This window comes from Ambystoma mexicanum, chromosome 7q (genome assembly GCF_040938575.1).
Source record: "Ambystoma mexicanum isolate Mex_15411 chromosome 7q, UKY_AmexF1_1, whole genome shotgun sequence".
Lineage (NCBI taxonomy): Eukaryota > Metazoa > Chordata > Amphibia > Caudata > Ambystomatidae > Ambystoma > Ambystoma mexicanum.
Window position 1 is genome coordinate 892,468,076 of NC_090941.1, and position 16,520 is coordinate 892,484,595.

The following is a 16,520-nucleotide window of genomic DNA, read 5'->3' on the forward strand; positions in this document are numbered from 1 at the left end:
AGTGTGGGGTTTGCTAGAAAGCCAGTGTAGGAGTTTGCCTGGCAGGGGGAGGTGACATGGTCCAATATCACAGAGTCATCAGGTACGTAGTGCAGATTCAGTTTATGTCATGCAGTTGGCCAGGGAGATGAGCAGAAACAGCAGATGTGAAGAGAAAGACTTTGAGGTGCTTCCAGAACCGGAGATGGTTACCCTCAAGTGTTAGGGAGTCAGGGAGCCTGTTGCAGAGGAAGGCCCCAGGCGAAAAAGCACATCTACCAACAACAGTTTTTTTTGCAGAATTGCGTGACCCTGAGGGAGTTGGAGAAGGATGAGGGAAGAGATCACCCACACAGATATATAGGGAGTTACATTTGAAGGTATTGTGGTCCCATGGGCCAGAAGGCCTTCTGAATGATGCAGAGCCTTCTCACTTTATTCCTCGCAGCCACTCAGAGCAATTGGCGACATTTAAGTGCAGGAGAGATACCATCCCAAGTTGCACACTCCTCTTCTGGATGTGTTCCAGAGGGCGGAGAGTAGAAGAGGGCAGATTAAAAAGGGCCTGCTGTAATAGTGCAGCCTACACAGAAGTACGGCTGTGCAGACAATGATCTTTTGGAAAGTTGCTTTTCCTTGGTCCGATACATTCAATGCTGCTATTGATGCCATTTTTTTTACGATTTATGTAGGTGTGTTAGTGGGGAAAACATTTTGTAGCATTGTCAGAAGCCAATGAGGGACTTCATGTGTCGATATTACACTGTATGATATGGGTCAATGAGAACGTTGCAAGCACATATCACTAACGCACCACTTCATGGTATTGGATGGGGAAAAAAAAACAGTATGCTTTTAAAGAACTGTTAAGAAGGGGTTTGCTACCATTAAATCCTGTTTCAAGCACCAACAAGCCTGGAAAAAGAGCGTTGAAGCTCGAAACACGTGTCGGCTATTTTTGGCTGTTTTTGATTTGCATTAAATAATGCTCAATGAGCTTTATTAACTGTGTTTGTGTGTGCAATTAATGGTAGCAAACCCCTTCTTAACAATTCCTTTGACGTAGGCACCTTAGCAGGGTGACTACAACCTGCTGCCATTTGCAGCCCCATAACACACCCTATTTCCCATCAGGGCGCCTAACCTCAACTGTCCACCACTGCCAAAATTTCATAAATTGCTTTTAAAGAACGTAATGGCCGCTCAGTGGCAGATACCGTTTACAGAGGCACTTATAACACAGTAATAAGCATAGTGCTGAAAAAGTTTCCGTACCAGTCATTTGTGGTAGTGGGTGTGCAAGTGGATGAATGTGGATGCACACATTTTGCAATCTATTACTGAAATTTGTACTGGACGTGCTGGCAAGTGACAGTACACTAGCAGGCTGATTTTCTAACGGTACACACGAAGTGTTGTGAAGCACGAGCAGTGTTAGATTTTAACGTCTAGGATGGCATTGGTGGAATCATGTGTGCCCATTTACCCGTACCCAATTAGGTGGTGCTGGACAAAAGTTAATGGAAAGGGAAGAAGGACTGCTCCTGCTTTACGGGGGTGCAGCCCTCATGGTACTTTGGGCACCGCACGTGCCACAATCTGTGCTTTTTACATTGCTGTCCAATGCACAGTGGACTTTCAGATTATCAAATCAGGTACTCCGGGTGTGGTTCACAAAGGAGAGGCGTTCAAACTGCTGTACATTATACTGTGCATAGTGAGGCTGGCTGACATAGTGAAACCCATTGTGTTGCCTATAGGTGATGCCTTTCTACTAGATCTGCACATGTATGCCATGGAAAGAAACTTTGATTGCAATTTTGGGTTGGAAGGAGTGGTCGCATTGTGGAACAGTGTCTACGAGCGCAGTTTCGCCAACATGGATGCACTTTGCAAATAACTGGGTACTTTCGGTAGAGACGATGTTATTGTCACCCACTATGGTAGCATGCATATGGGTTACATGTCTTGATAAGGCTTGTTCCATTGACTAAAGAGGTTGCTAAAGCTAGTGAAGAGGGTTTTCCCACTGCCAAGGTGCTGTTCTCATCGAAAACATCACAAAGAGTGTGGCCCACTGCTCATGTTGCTCCGAGTCAGACGCAGGAAGGTGTCTCATCAACCGAAGCATGAATACTTTTTTGTCCGCTGCTGGGATGTTCTTCTGCAACAATGACCGCATTAGTTTTGGAAATGCTAAATTTTTCCAACCAGACAGCATTTCTTTGTCGCCCATTTGTAATGCTGTTTTGTTTGCCTGTCTACAAGATGTAGTGAAGAGTTTACTGTAACAATGTTCGCACAAGAAAACACAAAATAAAATAAAACATGAAAAAAGGGGTTCCTCTAAAAGCATCTAAAAAGAAAATAAAAGGCTCTTTTAAGAGCCACCCCTTATAACAAACTTCCCCTACCCTGGTTGCACGTTATGCCCCCACGCTTGCACGCAGCGCGAAAGCCACATCCGGGGATTTTCAGGATGGCGGCGATGGAAATGGGACTGTGTAGCCACAGGGATTGCGCCATAACGTTTCTGGGCGGGGTGTATACACAGAGGACTGTTGAACAGAATAGATACTTTTACATGGAGAGCTCTTCACTGTCATTGGTCGAAGCGTGTGGAACTTTTAACAGTACGCAATAACAATGTGCTGCTAAGAAGAAACTGGAAAGAGAAGAAGGAATATTACTGCTTCATACTCTTGTTCAGAGGAGAATTGCCTAGCATTTCGGTGCTGGACTGCCCCAGGGCAGGTCAAAGACTGATATGTTTGGGATATTTCTTCTCTGTGAAAGATAGTGAGCTGAAGACTCTGGGTAAGTCTCTCGTAACCAGGAGTAATGTCTGGCAGAGGGACTCCCAGGACCCCCCTTGTTAATTTGATTTATCGACCACTACTTAACCAGTCTCCACATCTTGGTATTCTTTCTTGAAGAAGTGCTTTATAGGAGTCCACATTTTCACTACTCCCTTCAGGGATTCTGCTGATTTGACATGTTCATTAACGCTCCAGGTCATGTGGCTGCATTGTCCATTAGGATTACAGTAAATCTATCTTCCCACATACTTCCTGATGCTGGCCTCTATATATTTTCTGATTTCTTCATCCGTCAATTCCTTGGGTCCAAACCCTGGTTAGACATCAATGATGATCTTCATTCCAACAGCCTTCTTTGCTGTCTTCTTGCATTGTGTATCTTGATCACACAGAATCCCAACATTATCATCATCAATACTGCTTCCAGGAATTTAAAGATATTCGGCATTGATTGTGGAACCCATGAGAAGATAGACATGAACCAGCTGTAATATCTTTGGTCTCATCTATCTTGTTATGCAACTTTGTTAGCAATGTTATGGCCTCTGTAAAGGTCCCATTCTCATCATCACGAGAAGGTATGAACGTGCAAAATGATTCTCTTATTTTGGCACAAACACCTCCATCCATTGCTGTGATCATATCAAGGACATATCTGTTCCGGACGGTCATCAGCCTTATGAGCCTCAATTCCTCCTTGATTGCATTGAATCCCTTGATAGTAGTGCTGATCATTTGCAGGAGCTCTCATCTGGTAATCTGTAACCATTTTGCATTGGCCATTGTCTAAACTCCTGGCATGAAAATAGTTGTGAAGATCGAGGCAGTCTTGCTAAATAGCCTATGCTCATATGGGATAGCATCAAAGGCTTCTATTGATTTAGCCGAGAAATCATTCTGCCTCCTTGTTCGATTGAGGAATTTGGGTGATCTCCTCCTTCTCAAATGAGCATCTGCTTTTGGGAATTCTCCAATGTTCAGGTCGCTCTGGGGAATCACTAATGCTGTAACATGAATAAACACTATGGAACACATCCCTCCTCAATCCTTGGGGAGCTTCCTGTATGCTCTGGACTGACAGGCCCAGTAGTGATCCATTAGAACTACTGTCTCATCCTTCATGCATGGCACGTCGAAAATTTGACCACACTGATGATTGACTCCAACCTACCTCGTGCCATTGTTTCTGAAACACAGAGCTGCACTGGCCAGAGGTCCTCCTTTATCATCGACCCATGTCAGCAACTATATTATTTTCAGCCAAAGATGTTTGCATTCATTCTTTGCAGTATCTATAACTGGCTCATAATATCCTATAAGTGCTGGTGCGTTGTACACAATCAGGTCTTCCGCCAATCCTTAGGGAGTCAGCACGTTCCCTTGATTTGCAATTGACCTCTTTCTTTGCATCTCCGTATTTCTTCTTAATTCTTGCCCTGACAATTTAGCATCTTTTTTCTTCTCTTCTGATTCCTGCTTCATTTATTCCAGGCTGCTCACATCTTATCACTAGATTCTGTGTTTCTGGCTTGTCTCTTGTCTTTAAATCTTGCACATAATTATCTTCTCTCAGCGATGTCTTTTCATTCACCCATATAAAGGACAATGTTCGACCCTGGAACTGTCCTTGTGCCTGGCACAGTGCGAGAGGGGTCAGGCAATGACCATTCTGTACTGCTACTTCTGTAACTTTGAATATCTCAGAAGTCCCCATAGCATACGGTATGAGAGTACAAACATAGCAACTCTCCTTGGAAGTTCTCTCTCCCACCGTTTTCATATGTTGATACCACATGTTATTTCCCAAATGTACTGTACTGTCTAATTATGTGTTAATTCCATTATCATCTTCCTCTGTACTTCTCTTGTGTCTTCCCCTTCAAATGTTAGCAGCCCATGGAAATAACTCTAAAGCAGCTCTTCTCTGGGCAGAACACAATCAAGACCTTGACTCTTTGTCACTGGGCAAATCAACATGAGTACCTGAAGTGGGGAGAATCAAAGAAACCTCTGCCTCCTGTGGATCATAATAGTAGAAAAGATGAATCATAAGGAACAAAAGGACACAAAGCATAACTGTGCATATGTATATTGCAAACCAACACAGGTATCCCCACCATTTGTGCCACTCTGGTATCTCTTGAGTTTGCTAATTCTCTGAAATCGTGCCATTTTCAAGATTCCTCATTTTTGCTTATACTCTTAAGGAAGGAAAAAACACTACTTTAGCAATTGTACTATATTTGGTATTTGCAGTAACTCCTTTACAATTGCTTTAAACTGCCTTCTTATTATAGGGCCATTTTAAGATCCTGCAAAAAGGTGTGGATATTTACATCTCTTCTAACAAGTGCAGGAAAAGCTCGGACAATAAACACAAAAATAGCAAGCACAATTCGATGCACATTACTCTCGGCGATAACCGTAAACTCAGTCAAACAAGTATTCAGTAAGGAACAAATCAGGGTACTGTTCCCTCTTCCAGTTGTCAAAGCCAAATTCAAAATCCAATTTAGGAATAATTTTGATGCATCAACATCTTTCTAGAGTTCATTTTTCAAAGACTTCTGAGGCTCAAGAAACGAATTTGCATGCCTGCTATAATATCTATAAGGAGTGTTCAATGAGAACCACAGGGCAAATGCAAATCTGCATTTATTAATCAATCCGCTGGTTTATCGTCCTTCTTCTTTGTCATTGATCGAGTCTGCACATGTAGAAATTCTTCTTCTTGTCTTGCATCTGGATCGGTCGTTAAGGGTGCGATGGTCTCACCGGTGCAGATTTTAACATTGTTGAGATGCATCCAAGCTCGTCTGCCTTGAACTTTTACTGCTCTTGGAGTAATGTCCTTCACAACATAGGGTCTGACAAATCGTAGCTCATGCCGCTTTCTAGTAAAGTTACAGATCAACACCCCATCTCCGGAAAAGAGTCCAGGTGCTGATAATAATGTTGAAGTCGAGGTTGCTGAATGGTTTTCATCTGTGTTATGAGACCAACCCCCTGACACTTGAGGGGATCTGGAATGACAGAAATAATAGCGGTCATACATGACAAACATTAATTTAATTCATTTCCTAGCAATTTTGCAGTGCTCTGAAAATTGAATGTGTTTAAACAGCTCTAAGACTGAGCTCATGATATTGGGTTCTACACAGGCCAGAAAAAAATTGAGCCCACTCCACTCTTCATTCTCCATTAAAAACACCCCTATTCTGACTTCAGAAAAAGTGAAGACTCTAGGAGTATATCTTCAAACTACAATAGGTGCTGAAGCACATACAGCTTACCTAAAGAAAAATTGTCAATATCACCAAATACTACTGAAAAAAATCAGACCACTGCTAGACCAAAAAAATAGCACGACCATTGCTAGAGCTACAATACTATCCAGATTGGATTATGGTAATGCCCTACTCTTAGAAGCTAATAGCAACTGCATGAAGAAATGCCAAATAATTCAAAATAACGCCATCAGGACCATTACAGGAAGAACTTGGAGGGAACACATCACCGGCGAAAGGAAGGCTTTCCATTGGTTGGCTATGAAAGAAAGAATTACGTTTAAGTCTCTCACTATGGTTCACCGTTGCTTATATGGCAATGCACCAGCTTACCTCAAGAAACATTTCAAGTGGTATGCACCGACAAGGCTGCTCAGATCCTCTAATACAGGCCAACTGCAAACCACCACAACAAAAAAGCAGCACAGACTCGGTAAAGCCTTTCCGACTCTAAGCATAAAAAAATGGAACGAACTTCCTACCTCACTGAAACTCGAGTCCAACTACACTCTCTTCCGGAAAAAATTGAAAACATTACTTTTCAATTAACTCTGCTAAACAGGTCAAATCGTTCACGAGGAAATCTGTCAATACACACTGTGTCCTGTTTTTCACTATTCATTGTCCTGTCTCCTTGTCAGCGCTCTGATGCCCGCAGGCTTTCAGTGCTTTACAAACATATAAATAAATAAAATAAATAAATCACGTCCACTCCTCAATGGAGTAGTTAAGGGCATTCTCATAAGTCTTCATGTCACTAACTCATGGGTTGTGAGGTGATGGTCAGACACAAACTGATTTCTTAAGGCATGTAGAGCTAGGGGTAAGCAATATAGCCATCCCTTCTTCAGTGTCAATTTAAGCTTGGCAACTCTTTCTTTTGAGTGGCTGTTGAGTCTCTCACATGTCTCGTTCGCTTGCGGGTGACAAGCAGAAGAAAACCTGTGCTTAATATTCAGCAATAATCCTATTTGTTCAAATACTTCATTGACAAAATGTGGCCCATTATTGGATCTCAGCACCTCACACACTCCCCATCTCGGAAATAAGTCTTGTACCAAAAACTTTGCTGTGCAAGTGGCATCAGGGTGTGTACAAGGACCTGCTTCGATCAACCTGGAGAAGGGACACACCACCAATATCAGATACATGTATCCATTACATACTTGCAGCATGTCAACATAGTCAATATGTAAATGCTGAAAAGGACCATTCGGTCGAGCAATTACTCCTCTAATCATTCGCAGTGTATGCCCAGCAGTAAACCTTTGACATACGATGCAATTTACTTCATAAAATGCAACGTTTTCTAACAGGTTCAGTACAAACCCGTCTTTTGCAATTGCTGCAGCGAGAATCTCCCTAGTTACATGCGCGGGTTAGTGCGGCTGTTCAAGCACTACCTTTAACAATGCTACTGGCATTACTGTCTTTCCAGTGTTGTCTTTTCACCATAATGCTTCTGTGGGGGATAAAGAACACCCCCTTTGTTTCCATAATTCCTGCTCTTCCTGCGGTGCACTGCCTTGAATTTCCATAAACTGAGCTCTTGGTAAATGATTAAATCCTTCATTTACTACCATAATCGTAACTACTTACTTCTTAGAGTATCAAAACTTGAAATATCTGGTGAATATGCAACCTTTTTGGCAGCCTAATAATTTAGATTCCACAAAGTGTCAAAAATGGCTTCTTGCGTTACCCTTATCATGCTGAAATGTATAACCTCTGGGTGGACGCTTCGGTTGCTGGCTATTTCTCAGGATTTTAACCGATACTACAGAAAAGGCCGATCCCTTGTTGGACAGAGATGTTATACTAAGCTCTCACAACCAAGGTACACTAATAATATGATCTACATTCCAGAAGACTGCTGTCAGGAATGTACATGTGGCTCTGTGGCTGCAACAACACGTCAGATGCTGGTATCTTTAGACAAGGCCCATGCAAGAGAACACATGTGTACTGTACATTTTAACATGGAGCCCTTAGAAAATGGGTTCCAATTAGAAGAACTCAGTTTCTGAGAGATAAAAAAACAGCAGAATGTTTAGCGAGCGAACATTTAAAAAAGCTTGGGCTTGCACACATCTATGCATATGGCATTTCTTCACAACCATACTGCAAGTATGTCGGTAACAATAAAAAGAAATGATATTTTAAATACTTCCTATTTCTAAAACATCATCGTATTATAAGTTGGGGTAGCATGGAAAAATGATGGCTTGGGGTAGATATAAAGTACTGCTTCACGTTACTCGTGCAGTACTTTCTGTGGAGCCCATGGAGAGGAATCAGCTTTTGTGACTTTTCATCTGGATTAATATTTAATTGCCAGCTGTAAACTACCATTCCGCCATTCAGTGTGCATCAATTGTATACATTCAGATATATGCTGTCACACGGCTTGCATGGTCGGGCACTGTCTTATTGTGCACAATCGAATTGCAAAAGGATGGCATTTGCGCGTCAGAACAGATTCTGACTGAGTATTCATCATTACAGAGCAGGGAATGTGTTCTTTGCAGCAAGCATGATGACTTTCAAATACTGAAATAATGCTTTCAAAGCCCGTCGTCGAAGATTTGACATTCCATGTCTTCACGAGGGATCAGTTCTTCAATTTGTACACTGTAACAAGATTGTAATATTATGTAAATGCACAGACACCCCAGAGAGTCCTCACAGCGCTTGCTGAAAAAGGAAGCGGCTGTTTAAGGGCTCAGTGCTATCTCAGAGCATTCAGAGAAGCCCTGCAGAGCCATCAGTCAACGGCAAAGCACCAGATTCACATAAATGACAAAGCATTGCACATTCAAAGAACAAAGCCAGGGACCAGAATTATCCTTTGAGACCATATTCCAACAGCAATCACAGTGTAAAGTTCTGGACAAAAAGGGGATTTTGGGACAGCAGAACACAGCAAAGCCGCTCACCATCTGCAATGGATAAGGAACCGAGAAAACAGCCGTTAGCTGGAGAAGTGATGAAAAACAGTGCAGTCCAATGGTGGGACTTACCAACAGGATGCATGAGGTGCCACTCCACGGATATGAATAGGAGAAGCCAAACTGGTGAAGAAAATTAAAAAAGAGAAGCCAAACCATCCCTAATTGTTCTATTGGTTCTGGTGTATGGGTCTGCATATGAAAACAAGCATTGACAAAGCCAACAGTTTTAGCTTTTGTGCAGGACTGGTATAGGCATTTGCCATACACTGCCATAACAGAAAATGGTGAAAGCTATAAAATGTCTGATTACCTAGGCAGGTGATAGCAAGCCTGGCAACTACCTATCTGACCCCTTCCAAAAAAACAAAACTGTTGGTGCTGTTAATCCTTTTTAACAGGACATCTGGGAAAAGAGCAGTTATAAATCAAATGACAGAAGGCACATACGGTTATCAAATTTGTATTACACAGTAGCCCCATTAAAGCTTCAATTTAGGCATTACCCTTCAGCAGACTGTATCAAAGTAATACAGACAAGGCAAGGTTGTATGTCACTGCTTAATAGATCTAGCTAAAATAGATCCAACGAGGATGTGTTTGGGCAGTGAGAGGGAGGCAGTGGTTGGGAATAGCCATAGGGACTACCTTGGACACGGGAGTATATAGTCAATGGGTAGGTAAATATCCAAATAACACCGACAAGCTGAGTGTCCCTCCTCATATGTCATCGCATGCAAATGTTTTGGCTTATAGGTAGCACTTGTGCCACCTAATAGCCAAAACTAAACAATCTATCTGTTGTGTATGGCTTCCACTGGTGCTGTATTTAACTACTAGGACGTCAAAACTGTGGAAAAAGCAGTGTATAGACATGTTATATCCTCCTTCAGATCTCCACAGGCATGATGGCAGCAAGAAGGATGGATGCCTTACTCCTACTACCCATTTGGAAGCAGGCCTGTAAAGGTGATTCAATATCAACAATTTCTTCAGAGAAGTGCTAGGAGTTTGGAATTTGGGTGTGTATTATAGTGATTGGATAGCTACTTCTCTGGATTGAAATCCAACAATTGCGCTGCTGAGATGTGTGTATCCTTGCAAGAGATTGAGGAATCTTGATTGCTTTTGTGTTCTGAATGAGCCCTGTCTTGTATTTGCTCTGTATAGTATTCCTACTGGTCAAAAGGTTATGATTTCTTACTATAGGTTATGTAAGCTTTTATGGAAACTTTATTGTACATATCTTTGTGTTTAGTATCTCAGTATATTTCAATAGCTCCAGGTGCTTCTCAATGGGAGTGCAGATCTGTGTGTAGGTGTGGGTACTGCGGCTGAGGCAGGCAGGCCCATCAGTGTGAAAATGTGTTTTTACAACAGCTCTGACAAATATTGGCCACTGGTTGCAAGGCAATATGTTCCAGGGCAATGCCAACAACAATTGGCCACAACCAGCCTGAAAACATCTTTACAGTGGTAATACTGGTATATATTGGGCACAATTAGCATTATTACGGTATTATCATGGCAATACTGGCATAGATTTGCCACTGGCTATTTGACAACATGTTTTACATGACAGTGCTGGCATATATTGTAGGCACAGCCATTGTGAAAGTGTTTTACTGTGGCAATGCTGGCAAAGATTGTGAGTAGAGGCATCATGAAAACATGCTTCACATTTGTAGCAATGGCATTAAATGTGGCACAAGTAACATGAATTGTGGCTTACTTTGGCAGTGGTAGAATATACTGTGAGCACAGGCATCATGAAAGTGTGTTTTACAGTGACAATGGTGGCATATATTGTGGGCATTGTAACAGAATCGATGGTTAATTGTATGGCACTTTGCAAAAAATGTCTTCACAAATTGTCCATTAAAAATGTGCCATTTCAACCAGGTTTTATAAAAATGTGTGAGGGAGAAATCCCCCTCCCTGAAAAATATGTATGCTGCTGTAATCAAAACGTTCGCCAGCCACCAATGTTACAATTGTAAGCTTTAATTTACTGTGCAAATGGCCAAATACTGCATTCAACTATGGCATTGCACGGTTAAAAAAGGGAAGTCATATGTCAATGGTATGATGCAACAGCAAAGCAAAGTCATTAATCCCCCTCAACCTGGAGCCCCCGCCATAATAATGGAACGTGGCGGAAGTTATGTGTCATGCCTAGGGTATGCCTGAGGTTTGGCAGCAGGCCTGTTATTTGTACCAATGGACCACAACGTTTTTCTGCCTGAAAAACCAGGAGAGGCTTGGCTGTCATTGTGAAGGGAAAATAACTCCATCTCTGTTAGGAAGCAACACCACTCAGGGCTACGACAGGTTTGTGAAGGTGAGCAAGGAGGGAGAGGATGGCTGATTGGCAGGTATTATGTTCTCTTGGAAGGGGGCATGTTGCTGAAAGAGAGGCAAGTGAAGTGGTAGAGACAGGCAATTATTTCTTGCTTTCCGTGAATCGTGTGGAGAGTGGCATTCGATGGATGTCGGTATAGGGCAGTAGAACACAGTAACATTGTATTTGTCTATGGTTCCCACAGGAAACCAGAGACCATTGCTTGTACTGATCGTAGCATCTCAGGAAAGGGGATGCCTGGGAAGATGCAGACATTCCTTTCCTGTTTCTCTCCAGAGAACTAGCTATCATGGTTTTTTCCTCCACAGAATGCCTGCTTCCTTGACCACTGTCCACCCCGGAATGGTAGCCCTGCTTCAATCCACATGACTCACTGGCTCATCTGCATGCGCATTCTTTCCAGATGCATATGATATATGAAATGATATGATAGGTTATTTATAACGCGCTTAATACCCAGAGGTTTTTAATCGCAGACCCGGGGATCGAACCAGTGTTGCTCCGTGTCGTCTTGCTTCCAAGGCGAGCATGTCGCCGCTGAGCTATCCCACATAACGAGCATGTCGCCGCTGAGCTATCCCACATAGGGCTTAAAAGCCTTATGTAGTGCCATCTGGATCTTCCTTGACCCCTACTTTCTCTCCTCACAGACATGTCAGATTGTATTATTCGACAGACTCCCTGCTGCCTAGAACAGGGGTGAAGCATGAAGTTCAAAGGGTTCACATCAAGTTTAGTCTCCAGTTGCAAATCACTGGGTTTCACCATCAACTGCAACTTGTCACTTAAACAGCCACTGTTAAAAAAAATGAGAAGAGCACGGTGCCAATTAGCATTATTATGGAAAATAAAACTATTCCTTCCACCGCCGGATTAAGAACCACCATCCAGTCATTAATAATCTCACGCCTCGATGCTGGGAATGCCATAACCTGTAGGAAGGTCTTCATAGCCTTCGGCCATAGGTGTACTTCTTCAGGACTATTGGCAGCCTCATCTGAACAGTTCTAGGATGTGTTAGCGTATACCCTCCACACTCAGGAATCCTGACTGGTTGCCAGTACCAGCAAGAATCCTCACAAGACAGTAGGCAAAGGAAATACCAGAAGGGAAAGACGAGGATCTATCCCTACTCTTGTCATTTCCCTGAAACATGCCATGTCATCCTATTAGACATCTGCTTAGTACCAAGACTAGCACAGTTCAGGAATGGGTGGAAGACCATACTATTCAGCGCTTTAGCTAGTTTGACAGCCCAATGCCCCAGCTAGCACATCTCCTATCAACACCCAAAAAGCAACGGCTTTATGTGCAGCGCTCCACTGCCTCTTGCCTAAGTGCAAGACCTATCAAAACGAAATGTAAAATTCATACAAGACATACAATTGTCAATGGGTGGGCAACAACAAAGCAGACTTTTTCCACTTCAGGGATTCAGTGCGACATCATAGCCAAATTGTGCCTTGCACTTCTGTGGAAAATATCCCCTCAACGTGGTGGTGGTAAACATTTGCATTCCATCAATTGAAGTTTTTTTAAATTTTTTATAAAATACGTTTTTATTGGCATTTCTTTAAACATAAACTTCGGGACTTCAACATTGTCCCATTCCCTCCCCCTCCCCCTCACCCATTGTTCTGCTTCCGTCTTATCCTGTAACATGTCCAGAATGCGGATTTTCTGTGGGCACCATTGCATCATATAGTCACTTTGTAGATAGTCTATCGCTTCCCCCCAATCAGATGCAAATCTCTGCCGCTCACCTTGTATGTTGTATGTGATTCTCTCCATTGCCACGTATGTCCATATTCTCTGTAGCCATTCTTGGTTGGATGGGGGTATCTTCTGTTTCCATTTTTGTGCTATTGCTAGCCATGCTGCTATGAGGAATCCCATGAAATTTCTCTTTTGTGTCTGTGTCATTGACTTATCTTGAGGATTCCACATACCGCACATCCAAACCTCCTCACCTAAGTTTTCTGTTCCCTTAAAGATATTTTGCATTTGGGCTCTCACCTCTGTCCAAAATGGTTGTAGTACCATGCAGTCCCACCATATGTGTCTCCAGTTTCCTACTGTATCACATCTCCTCCAACATTTTTCTTGCGATGTGGTGAACATTCTGTGGAGTCGTTCCGGGGTGTAATTCCATTGAACCATCATTTTTGTCCACGCTTCTCTTGTTTGGATTGCCCGTGCCCGTTTGGGGATTATTTGCCAGATGTACGTCCATTGTTCCCTCATGATTTGTTTCCCTAACATAGTTTCCCATTTCTTCATATACTGCCATTTTATGTCCTCTGCCTGGGCGTTTATAAATTTATAAAGGGTGGATACAAATGTCTTTTCTCCCGACTGGGTCATCATAAATGTTTCAAATGGGATCAGGGTCCTTGTAATTGCTTGTTTTATTCTAGGCGTAGTGAGCCAGTGGTGTAGTTGTTCATCTTGATATCTGTCCTTTTCCGTGAGGCCCAGTAGGTCCTGGCATTCGGTGTATGTCCTGATCTGTAGGCCATCATACATGTCTCCCACTTTCAAGCATTCTGCTTCCCGCCATTTCTGGAATGCTCCTTTTTCCGTGCCCGGAGGGAATTCCGGGTTGTCAAAAATTGGTATGAAGGGGGCAGCGTCTATTGTGAGTATTTCTTTCTTGGTAGCTCTATCCCATATTTCCAAGAATGTGCTCATGATCTCGCTTATTCGGACATTAGTCCATAGTTCGCTCCATAGTAAGTGGCGCATGTCTGATCTTGCAACTGCTCTGTCCTGCGCCTCCCACCATTTTTCTGAAGTGTTTGGGATCCATTCACTCAGAACCCACATTTGTGCTGCCTCAATATACTTCCTGAAATGGGGGAGTTCCATGGCTCCATCTGACTTTTGAGCCGTAAGCGCCTGTTGTGATAGTCTTGGAGTTTTGTTTTGCCAGATGTATTTTGTTATTATTTTGGTGAGTGTCTTAAAGAATGTTGCCGGTATCCGAATTGGAAGTGCTTTTAAATAATACAGTAGTCTGGATAATATTGTCATTTTATAACTGCTATTCTGCCCTAGCTGGAAATTGCTAATGGGTTCCATCTGTCCAGCTCTCTTTTTACCTTTTCTATGAGTTTCGTATAGTTTCCTGTGTAGAGATTTTTTATCGAGGTCGTTAGTGTGACTCCCAGATATCTCACCCCGTCCTCTGCAGTTTGTAGATGCAATTCTTCCATTTTCTTGTATATCGCTTGGTTGTCTCCGGCCAAGACCATTACCGACGACTTCTGTTTGTTGATTTTTAGTCCTGATATTAATCCGTAGTTGTCAATTTATTGTATGAGGAGGGGTAGTGATTTGGTCCGTTCTGTTAGTGTCATCATCATGTCATCCGCATATGCCGCTGTCTTGTGTGTCTGCCCCCCCATTTATATGCCCTTGATGTTGGGGGTTGCTCTTATCTTTGCCAGCAGGGGTTCGAGGAAGATTGCGTACAGAAGTGGTGATAGCAGACAGCCCTGTTTGGTGCCTCTTTCTATTCTAATTGGATCCGAGAATTCTCTGTTTACTGCTATCCTAGCCGTTGGTGAGTTGTAGTTAGCTCTAATCATATTTATAAATGCATTTCCCATGCCCATTTTTTTGAGAGTTGCGAATAGCATAGTCCATTCTACCCGGTCGAATGCTTTTTCGGCATCTACCGATAGTATTGCTGATGGGGTATCAGTGATTCCCATTTTCTCTATGAGATGTGCTATTCGTCTGATGTTGTCGTGGGTTTTTCTGTTTGGGATGAATCCTGATTGTTCTTGATGTATCAGTTTGGGGAGTAGGGGTGAGAGCCTGTTTGCAAGTACCTTTGTGTAGAGTTTTGCATCAATGTTGATTAGAGCTATTGGGTGATAGGAGCTTGGGTTCTCTGGTTCTTTCCCTTTCTTGTGGAAGACTAGTATTTTTGCCTCGTTCATTGAGGTAACGATATTGGTCGTGTTAAAGGTATTGAAGAGATTTGTTAGGATGGGGGATATAATTTCTGCATAGGTTTTATAAAAAGCTGCTATGTAGCCATCCAGTCCTGGAGCTTTATATTTGGGTAAGTCTCTAATTGCTCTTGTTACCTCCTCCATTGTTATCTGTTCATCCAATGCAGTTTTTTCGTCTGGTGTGATGGTTGGAAATGTTATCTCCTTTAGAAAGGCTGCCTGTTCCTCTTCTTTCAGACTCTGTGATGTGCACAGTTTCTGGTAGTAGTCTCTGAGTATTTCTTTAATGTCTTTTGTTTGTGTCTTCTTTATTCCAAGTCCGTCTTTTAATGATTGTACTGTTTGGTTTTGTTTTTTCCCTTTTAGTTGACTTGCTAGCAGTTTACCCACCTTATTTGATTTCATCGCATACCAATGTTTCATATGGAGTAGTTGCGTTTCCGCTCTTTTGGTCCTGAGTACGTCTAGCTGGCTCTAGACATGTCGATATGCCCTCTTTATTTTTAGAGATCTATTCTTTGCCATTTCTTCTCTGATCTCTTCCAGTTTATTTTCTAGTTCTCTTTCCCATTTGTATGATTGTTTGTCTTTTTGTGCTTTCAGTGCTATTATTTGTCCGTGTATCACTGCATTGAAGGCTTCTCAAACTGTGCTTGGTGAGACTTCTGGAGTGTCGTTTTGTTTGAAATAATCAGTTATTTTCTCTCTTATTATTTCCTTCGAGAGCGGGTCTTGTAGGATTTCTCTTGGGAGTGTCCATCGCCATAGGCCGGAGCGTTTGCGGATTTTAGGAAGCGAAATCCATAGTGGAGCATGGTCTGATAGCAATATTTGGCCTTTTTCTATATCCTGGATCTCCCCTACTAGACTCCCCGTAACCCAAATATAGTCAATTCTGGAGCTCGTGTCGTGCACGAGTGAATGATATATGTACCCCCTGGTTGTGCCTCTGATTCTCCGCCATGTGTCTTCTAGGGCCATGTTGTTCATCATTTGCTTTAGCGCTTGTGATGGTGTCCCTTGTTGCGTGTGCTTGGGGTTTGAGCGGTCTTCCCTCGGATTCCATGCGAGATTGAAGTCTCTTGTCAGAATCACTTCTCCTTCTGCAAAGATTTCTAGTTTGTTCAGCGTTTCTTTATGAAGCTGTCCTGGCCTGTGTTTGG